Genomic DNA, 9,017 nt, shown 5'->3' on the forward strand with positions numbered 1-9,017 from the left:
CAGCGACCAGAGGGCAGGCATGCAGGGTATACCCTTTTGTTGTTTGATGATGCATGGAGGGGATTTTAACTATGGCAATGTAAGGATATATAATAGGATGAATGTAAAGCTAATGTTCTTCCATGTAAACTATCACATAATTCACAATAAAACATTAAAAAACAAACAAACCCCAAAGACCCACTTCATTTTGTATAGATCCACAATCAATACTTATGGAAGCAGAAGTCAAGAAATCAAATTATGTCCCTTCAGGACAAACCCACCTCTGAGACTGAAACTCAAAGGGAGCAGAAGACTAGGCATATATGCTTGTTCATGATTGTGCTGGTGTACTTGTGAGTGGAAATGGAGGAAAGGCAGCAATGAAGAAATGGGCTGAGTTTGACCATGTTCCATAGACTCCCATTGACCTTGAGATGAGAGAAAGAAGATGAAGATCTGATTAGTCCGAAGTGTGGTGAGACTTGGGCTCTCCTGAACCCATGGACAAGGACCAGCTATGGAGGGCTAGAGATGAGAGTGAAGCATCCAGCAGATATGAAGTGAGGGGAGACGTACAACAATGCCTAAACTTGCAAATAGTACCCATTTGACTTAGCTTCAGTGGCTTGATGATCACAACTTGACTAAAGGAAGATAAAGAAATTTGATACAGGAAGCAAGTGTAAATTGCTAAAATTTGATGCACTTGACCTATACTTATGGATGTAGTCGCTCAAAATACCAACTGAGAGGGAAGAAGTCTTCACATCAAGGATCAAACCTATCCCCTCTATACACAGGGTTAATAGGGATGGGCAACTTACACTGGTTACCTAAAATGGGGGTGTGGAAGGCTCTAAAGGGATGAAATGGCTGACTTACAAGCTTTCAAGAGGAAGTTTTGTTTTAGAGTGTGCAGGGGAAGGTAGAATCTCCACTGAATAGTTTTCTTCTTGTCTAGATGGATATGGTGAAAGGAGATGGGGATAGGATTCATTGATTCAATAGTGAGTATTTATTATCAAACCTAATTGCGATTGTTATAACTGTAAAGGTAGAAGTTGTGTAACAAAAAGGGGGGGTAGTTAATCTTACATTCTAGAAACAGTGGACCCTAGGACCCTCAAAAGAGAAGAACATGAGCTGAATGTGGGGCCCTAACTAGAGAAGCAGTGACACTGGAGGTGGAGACAGAGGTGATGACATGGAGAGATTGAGCAGTGAGGACCCTAAATTCATAGAAAGAGAAAGGCTGTGCACTGGTGGCCAGGAGGCTGGCTTCCAGAATGTGCCCTTTGGTTGTTTAAACAATTATGTATTCCTGGATTTTTTGTTTTTTTTCTTTTTGTACATCAAGGAGACAAAAAGGGGGGGGCTTCTTGATAAAAAAAATTCTATGATGGTTTTTGGGGGAAGGAGGAAATGATACATGTGCTACAAGGTAGACACATGTTGACATGGGTGATGGGGCAGGCAATATACAATTGGAGGGAGGTTGGCAGAGGAAAGATGGGAGTGGTGAGAGACACAGGTAGGAATGCAGTGCTTAAAGTGAATAAAGGGAAATGTTGTTAACTATCGGTGCATGGAGGAGGTTGCAACCACATATGAAGAAAAGTATATGATTTGTTGAATGTGAAACTGATGATCTGCTCTGTAAACCATCACTCAATTCACAATAAAAAGTTTACAAAAAAAAAAAAGACAAGAAATCAAGTGATGTATATTGCATTTGGCAAATCTCCTGGAAAAGACCTCTTTAAAGTGACCAAGATTAAAGATGTCACATTTAGGATTAAGGTGGGCCTGATTCAAGCCATTGTATTTTCAATGGCCTTGTGTGTATGTGAAAGTTGGACAATCAATAAAGAAGACCATAGAAGAATCCATGCATTTGAGGTGCAGTGTGGGTGAAGAATATTAAAAGTTTCATGGACTGTCAGAAGAACAAACAAATCTGTCTTGGAAGAATTACAGCCCAACTATGCCCTAGAAGGAATCCTGATATGGCACTGTAGGGTAAGCACTTGACCTAAAGGTCAGTATGAATCACATGGTTGGTGGTTCAAACTTACCAGCCACTCCTTGGAAACCCTATACAGAGTTACTATGGGTCAGAATCAACTCAATGGCACTTAATAACAACACCCCTTAGAAAAATGAAACTTTCTGCTCTTATGAAGATTTAAAGCCTAGGAAATCTCATACAGTGTCACTGTGAGTTGGAACCAACTCTAAGGCACTTCACAACAACAATGCCTGAGAAGCCAGGAAGGCAAGGCTTCAGCTCTTGTACTTTGGAAATAATATCAGAAACAGCCTGTACCTGATGAAGAATATCATGTTTAGAAAAGTGGAGGGTAAGAGAAAAAGAGTAACATTCCCAAAGAGATGGATTGAAACAGTGGGAACTACAATGGGCTCTAACAAAACAATTTGAGGATGCTGTTGCACCAGCGTTTCATTGTGCTGTGCATGGGGTTGCTATGAGCTGGAACTTACTGTATAGTGCTTAACAACAACAACATAATGTTGGAGTTAAAAGATATCTCGTTGTTTTGATTTGCATCACTCTACTGGTTAATGATCACGAACATCTCTTTTTTGGGGGGCACACCTGAATATCTTTGGTGGAGTTCTGATTATGCCATCTGCTTATTTTTAAATTGAATTATTTGTCTTCTTCTTGAGGTGTTGAAATTTTCTATAAATTTTAGAGATTAATTACTTGCCTGATATGTCACTGAAAAAATATTCTTCTGTGAATTCTTTTTTTCATTTGTGTGAAAACTTTTGATGTACATAAAGGTCTACTTTTTAGAAGATCCCAGTCATCTAGTTTTCTTTTGCTGTTTGTGTGTTTTCAATTATGTTTGGTAGCTTATTTGTGAGATATAACAGTTTGTCCTTGATTCATCATTGATGATCTTTACAGGTTTTAGATTTAGTTCTTTGATCCATTTTGAGTTCATTTTTGCATATGGTATGAAATATGAATCTTGTATCATTCTTCAGCAAATGGACGTACATTTTTGCCAGCACCATTTTTTTTTTCCTGGCACCAGAGTTTATGACTTTTTAATTTGTCCCAAAGTCACTGACGCAGAAACTATGATAACATATCCTGCTTGCTTTTACACCCCCAACTAAAAAACAAAACAAAACAAAAACTATTTGTAGGAAAAAAAATAGTTTTGTACATGAGATACAACTCCAAATCCAGTCAAAACCACAGGGCTACTGTCCCAGAATGTCCTCAGAAGGTTCTGTAGTGATCCGATAACAGAATAAAAACCCCAGTGTCCTTACTTTCAATCTACTCAAACTTTGTCTTCTTTCTTTGTGGCTTGTGATCTCTTCCTCCTCCTTTGCCTCCCTGGAAGCCTCCTTGCCCTGGTCTCCTCTGCCATGGGCGCCTCTGCCTCCAAATCCTCCTCGGCCTCCACCTTGTCCCCCGAAACCACCTTCGCCCTTAGGCTTGGCCCAGTCCAAGATAACTTTATTTCCATCAAATTCCCCATCATCCATGGCCTCCTTGGCAGCTTTAGCATCTTCCTTACTGTTGAAGTCTACAAACTCAAACCCTTTGGAGGAGTCTGTTTGACGGTGACTATCCTGGCATGAACAGAATCATCAGCATCCTCAGACAGACCTTTGACAAACAGTGTTTTCGCTGGCTTCTCGTGTTAGGGGATCCCTGGATTCTTGCAATTCTAGCCTGATGGCTCTGCCCTCAATTTCTCTTTTATTACAAGAATTTAAAGCTTCTTTAGCATCTTCACATGAAGCAAATTCTATAAATGCATACCCTCTAGATTTGCCGTTCTGGTTCTGAGGCACCTTGATAGCAGTTGCCTTCTCAAACACTTCCTGGAGAGTTTCTTCTGTTGCACTATTTCTTTTAATTCATCCTGAGTGATTTTGTAAGGCAAGTTTTTGGCGAAAACTGTTCTGGCATGTCAGTCTTTCTTACTGTTTTTTTCCCTTTGGTCTCTCCAATTTAATTTCATTACCAAAGATCTTTAATCCAGTGAGTTCCAAGGATTTTTTCCAGGTCTTCAGCAGATTCAAAATCCACATAGCCAAATTTCCTAGTCATACCAATTCTGACATCCATGACAAGATCATTTTTAGCAAAAAGGTCACTGAGACCAGTTTTCAATTCTGGAGCAGACTTGTTACAATTCAGGTTTCCAACAAATAGATTGAAGGCTGTAGTAGGTTCTATGGCTTCCACTTTCTGCTTCTTGGCTTCAGGAGCAGCTTTCTGTTGGGTCATTTCCTTCTTTCATTTTCCAGATACTTCTCTGACAGATTCTTCCTCCTCCTCATCCTCTTCATCATCACCCTCATCTTCCTCATCAACTTCTTCCTCATTGTCCTCTTCCTCCTCCTCCTCATCTTCCTCCTCCTCCTCATCATCATCTTCCTCATGTCATCCTCTTCCTCATTGTAGTCGTCGCCCTCAGTCATACTCTTGGCTTTCACAGGAACCAACTTGGCAGGAGTTTTCTTGCTTTTTGCTGGCGTAGCGTCCATGGCCTCTTCTTCAGAGTCATCTTCTTCATCCTCCTCATCCTCATTATCATCCTCACCGTACTCATCATCTTCGTCATCATCATTCTCATCATCAAAGTGAGGGGCAACTGCTCCTTTTGTCATGATGGGCTCAAATTCATCCTCATACTCATCATCTTCCTCACTATCTTCATCATCTTCCTCTTCGCCCTCTTCCTTCTTGGCATTCTTGCCATTCTTTGCTCCCTTGGCTGGAGGAGTAGCTCCCTTCTTACGGGAGGTCACCACCACTGCTTTGCCTGGGGTGGCTCCCTCCTTGCCAGGTGTTGCTGTTGCTTTGGCTGCTGTAACTATCTTCTTAGCTGGGGTGGCAGCTGCCTTCTTGCTAGGGGTGACAGCTGCTTTCTTGACCGGTGTGGTAACTACCTTTTTTGTGGGGGAAACCACTACCTTCTTTGATGGCAGTATGGTATTCATCTTGCCTTTTTTCTGAGGAATGACCTCTTCTCCACTGCTTTCTTCTTCTTCATCTTCTGACAGTTCCTCATCCTCACTGTCTTCTTCTACCTCCTTGAGGGAAGGTGCCAGCTTCTTGATATCACTTTGAATTTTCCAGACTTTGGTGAGATTCACAATGATGGAAGTGGCACAGATGAAACTATGGGAACCCAAACAACGTTGATGGTGGCTGCGGTTCTGAAGAGGCTGAAGTGTGCACGCTTGGCTACCAGCTAGAGCTCGAGACTGACCCTAGCACCGTTTTTTGTAGATACTATCTTTTCCCCATTTAATATCAGCAGACCATAGTGGATGAATTTACTGCTAGATTCTTCATTCTGTTCCATTGATCTGTATGTCTGTCCTTGTACCAGTGCAAGGCTATTTTGACTATTGTGGCTGTGTAATAGGCTTCCTACACTGTTCTTCTTTAGTAATGCTTTGCATAGTTTGGGTCTCTTTCCAATATATGCTATCTTTTGAAAGGACTGTTCACTGACCAGCTATTTTTGGTACTGTGACTCTGTGTATTCCTTCCATCTTCTTTTGATGCTTCCTTCATAATTCAATATTTTGCCCATAGAATCATTCAGCTTTGTAGCCTGAGGCTTGACTTCTTCTTCAATTGTTTCAGCTTGAGAAATGCAGAGTATGTTCTCCCTTTTTGGTTTTCTAATTCCACATCTTTGCATATTTTATTAGAATACTTTAGCTTCTCAATTTGCCCTTTGAAATTTTCTAAGCAGCTCTTCTACTTCATCATTGCTTCTGGTTATTTTATGCTCCCTACATTCAAAAAAATTTTCAGTCTCTTGATCTTCTGGTCATTTTGGTCTTTTCTTTCTTTCCTACGATTTAAGTGACATTTTGCTTTCTTCATCTATGATATCGATGTCATCCCACAACTCTTTTGGTCTTTGGTCATTAGTGTGTAATGTATCAAATCTGTTCTTGGGTAAATACTATGTGGGAGTCATGTCTGACTTACCTTGGCTTTACAAGGGGGAAAAAGAATAAAACTCAAAATAACCCAAGGCCAATTCCTATGAAGTGAAGGTCACACATGTCTCCACTCTACAACTGTCTTTAACCTGTTCTGACACAATCCATCCCCCCAACAGTACTTTCTGCTTCATATCTAGGTTCAAAAATTCACTGTAATGGCCACACAGTACTCATAACAATACTCACAATTATGAGGTTTATTAGAGAAGTGATCATGTACAATTAAGGATCAGAAAGGATGCAGGTCTCCAGCCTCTTGCCTATCATACTATAGGCACAGATCACAATTGTCTTCAATTTCTCAGTCATGTGGCCCCTTGACTTCTGCCCTGCCTAGGCAAGTGTTACAAATGTGAATGCCCAAAGGGCACATTCTTCAAGTCAGTCTCCTGCCCTTAGGCACTCAGCTTTACTCAGTCCATGGGCCTAGAGTCTGCAGCTGTTCTGTTTCTCCACACCACCACTTTTCCAGTCACCTCTGCTGTTGCCGCTTTTCTTTTTGATGGTCCTGGGATTGTGTTCCAGCTTCTGAGATGGCTCCTTTTAAATCTAGCTGAATGGCAAAACTAGCGTATCTTGCCTTAGAGTCCTGTATACCTTCTTTACATGGTGCCACCCAATCACTTGGACTTCTGGTTTGGCTCTGCGAATCAGTCCAGGACTTCAAACTACAAGATCAGTGATCCAAACCCACAAGCTGCTCTTCAGAAGCCCTATACAGGATTGCTATGAATCAGAACCAGCTCCATGGCACTTCACAACAACAACTCAATCACTTGGAAGGAATTTAGAAGACATTGGATAGAAAAGTCATATAAAGTAAATTCTAGGTACAATTTGACATGTTCTCTAAATTCAGGTGGGATATACTCAAGGGAATATTTTGACTCTCATGGACTTGTTAACTTTTCTTTAGCCTCAGACTGTACTTTACTATGAGCAATTGTTGTCTTCCACAGCCTGTCCCTTGCCTTTTTTGACTGATGATATTGAGCTTTTCAATCATCTATTACTACTGATGTAGTTAATGTGATTCCTGTGCATTCCATTTGTTAAGTTCCACATATATAGTAACCATTAATGTTGCTGGAAATTGTATTTGCAATAAACAAGTCATTGTTCTTGCAAAAATCTATTACACAATCTCCCGGATTGTTTCTATCACCAAGGCTATTTTTCCCAACCAACAGCACTTCCGTTTTTTCCACCTTCCCCATTCTAGTCACCAGTTAAGAGAAATGTACATTGATTCCATGTTTGATGAACTTCAAACTGAAGAAGATGGTTGCTGTGTTGTAGTTGTTTTAAGTTCCACTGAGTATTTCCGACTCAGTGATACTCTTCACCAGAGTCAAAACCCTCACCTTTCTCCCAGGGAGCAGTCCATGGGTTCTAACCACTGATATTTTCATTTGAAGTCCAGTGCTTATAACAGTGCTACTACATTCCCTGAAGAAGTTGGTAGAATTCTTCAAGTTCATTATCATTGGCTTTAATGGCTGGTATGTAAATTTGAGTAATGGTAATATTAACTAGACTTTCTTGTAAGCATTTAGATATTATCCTTTCACAGACAGCATTGTACTTCAAGACAGACAATGAATACAACACCATTCATTTTTACTTTGTCTTTCTCAGCATAGTAAATCAAAGGACTGCCCAACTCAAAATGATTAATTCTTGTGCATTTCAGCTCATTAATACCTCAGATACTGATCTTGATTCATTCCATTTCATTTTAGATGACTTCAAGTTTTCCTAAATTCATATTTGTACAGTTTACATTCTGATTATTAATACATGTTTGTCACTGTTTCTTCTCAATTTGAGTTGTATCCCATTAACAAATGAAGGCCAAAAGCTTAGATCCATCCAAATTATTAAGGTCAACTCTACTGTGAGGTGCAGCTCTTCCCCAGTTGTATTTTGAATGTCTTCCAATCTGAGAGGCTCATCTTCTGATATTATATCAGACTATGTTTCCCCAATAGTCACATGATTTTCAGTGGGTAACCATTCAGAAGTGGTCTGTCTATTCTATCTAGTCTGTATTAGTCTGGAAGATCTGCTGAAATCTCTCACCATGGGTGACTCTGTTACTGGCACAGCTGCTAGTATCACAACAACACACAAGTCACTACAGTATGACACACTGACAAGAGTTTTTCCATCCTTTTAAAAAATTATATTGGAATCTGGATTGAGATTACATTGTATTTGTAGATCATTTTGGGTAGTACTGAAAGTTTCACAATGTTAAGTTTTTCTATCCATGTGTGTGGTGCATTCTTACAACTTTGTAAGTCTGATTTGGTTCTTTGTAGTAGTGCTTTACAGTTTTCTTTGCATAGGTATTTTTCTACTCTGGTGAGATTTATTCCTAATTATTTAATCTTTTGGATGGCTGTTGTAAATAGTATTGCTTTTATGATTTAATTTTTGAAGGAATTTATCTGACTTTTTAATGTTGATATTGCATCGTGCCACTTTGCTGAATCTACTAATGATTTCCAATTATGTTCTCAGACTTTTAAGGAATTTTTACATATAGAATTATGTTATCTGCAAACAGAGAATTTTACTTTTTCTTTGCCAATTTTGATGCCTTTAATTTCCCTTTCTTACCTTGTAGCTCTGAGTAAAACATCCAACACGATATTGAGTAGAAGTGGTGATGATAAAGCACATATTAGCCTGGTTCCAATCAGATGGTCACGTAGCTGTCTTCAAATATTCTTAGCATAGACTAGTGATCACTTTTATCTTTACATGAGTTTGTTGCAATATTTCATTTTGGATTAAATCATTAAATCAGTTCCTTGAGCCTTGTTTTTTTTTGCTAATACCATCAGTACAGCTTAGACAATTTCCTTCAATAAATGTCAGTCCTTGATCATATGCTACCTCTTGAAATGGTTGAGCAATGACAACTTCTTTTTATAGTACATCAACTCCCATATGTTTCACTTTTCCAACAGAAAACAAATCATCTTTCCACAAACATATTTTGT

The 9,017-nt window shown here is 39.4% G+C and overlaps 1 pseudogene; it reads right to left on the minus strand.

The window, feature by feature from the left end:
• Positions 1–3,301: 3,301 nt before the first annotated feature.
• LOC102816096 lies at positions 3,302–7,223 on the minus strand (annotated as a pseudogene).
• Between the last annotated feature and the right edge of the window lie 1,794 nt (positions 7,224–9,017).

The sequence above is a fragment of the Chrysochloris asiatica genome, unplaced genomic scaffold, assembly GCF_000296735.1.
Source record: "Chrysochloris asiatica unplaced genomic scaffold, ChrAsi1.0 scaffold00513, whole genome shotgun sequence".
NCBI classification, from domain to species: domain Eukaryota; kingdom Metazoa; phylum Chordata; class Mammalia; order Afrosoricida; family Chrysochloridae; genus Chrysochloris; species Chrysochloris asiatica.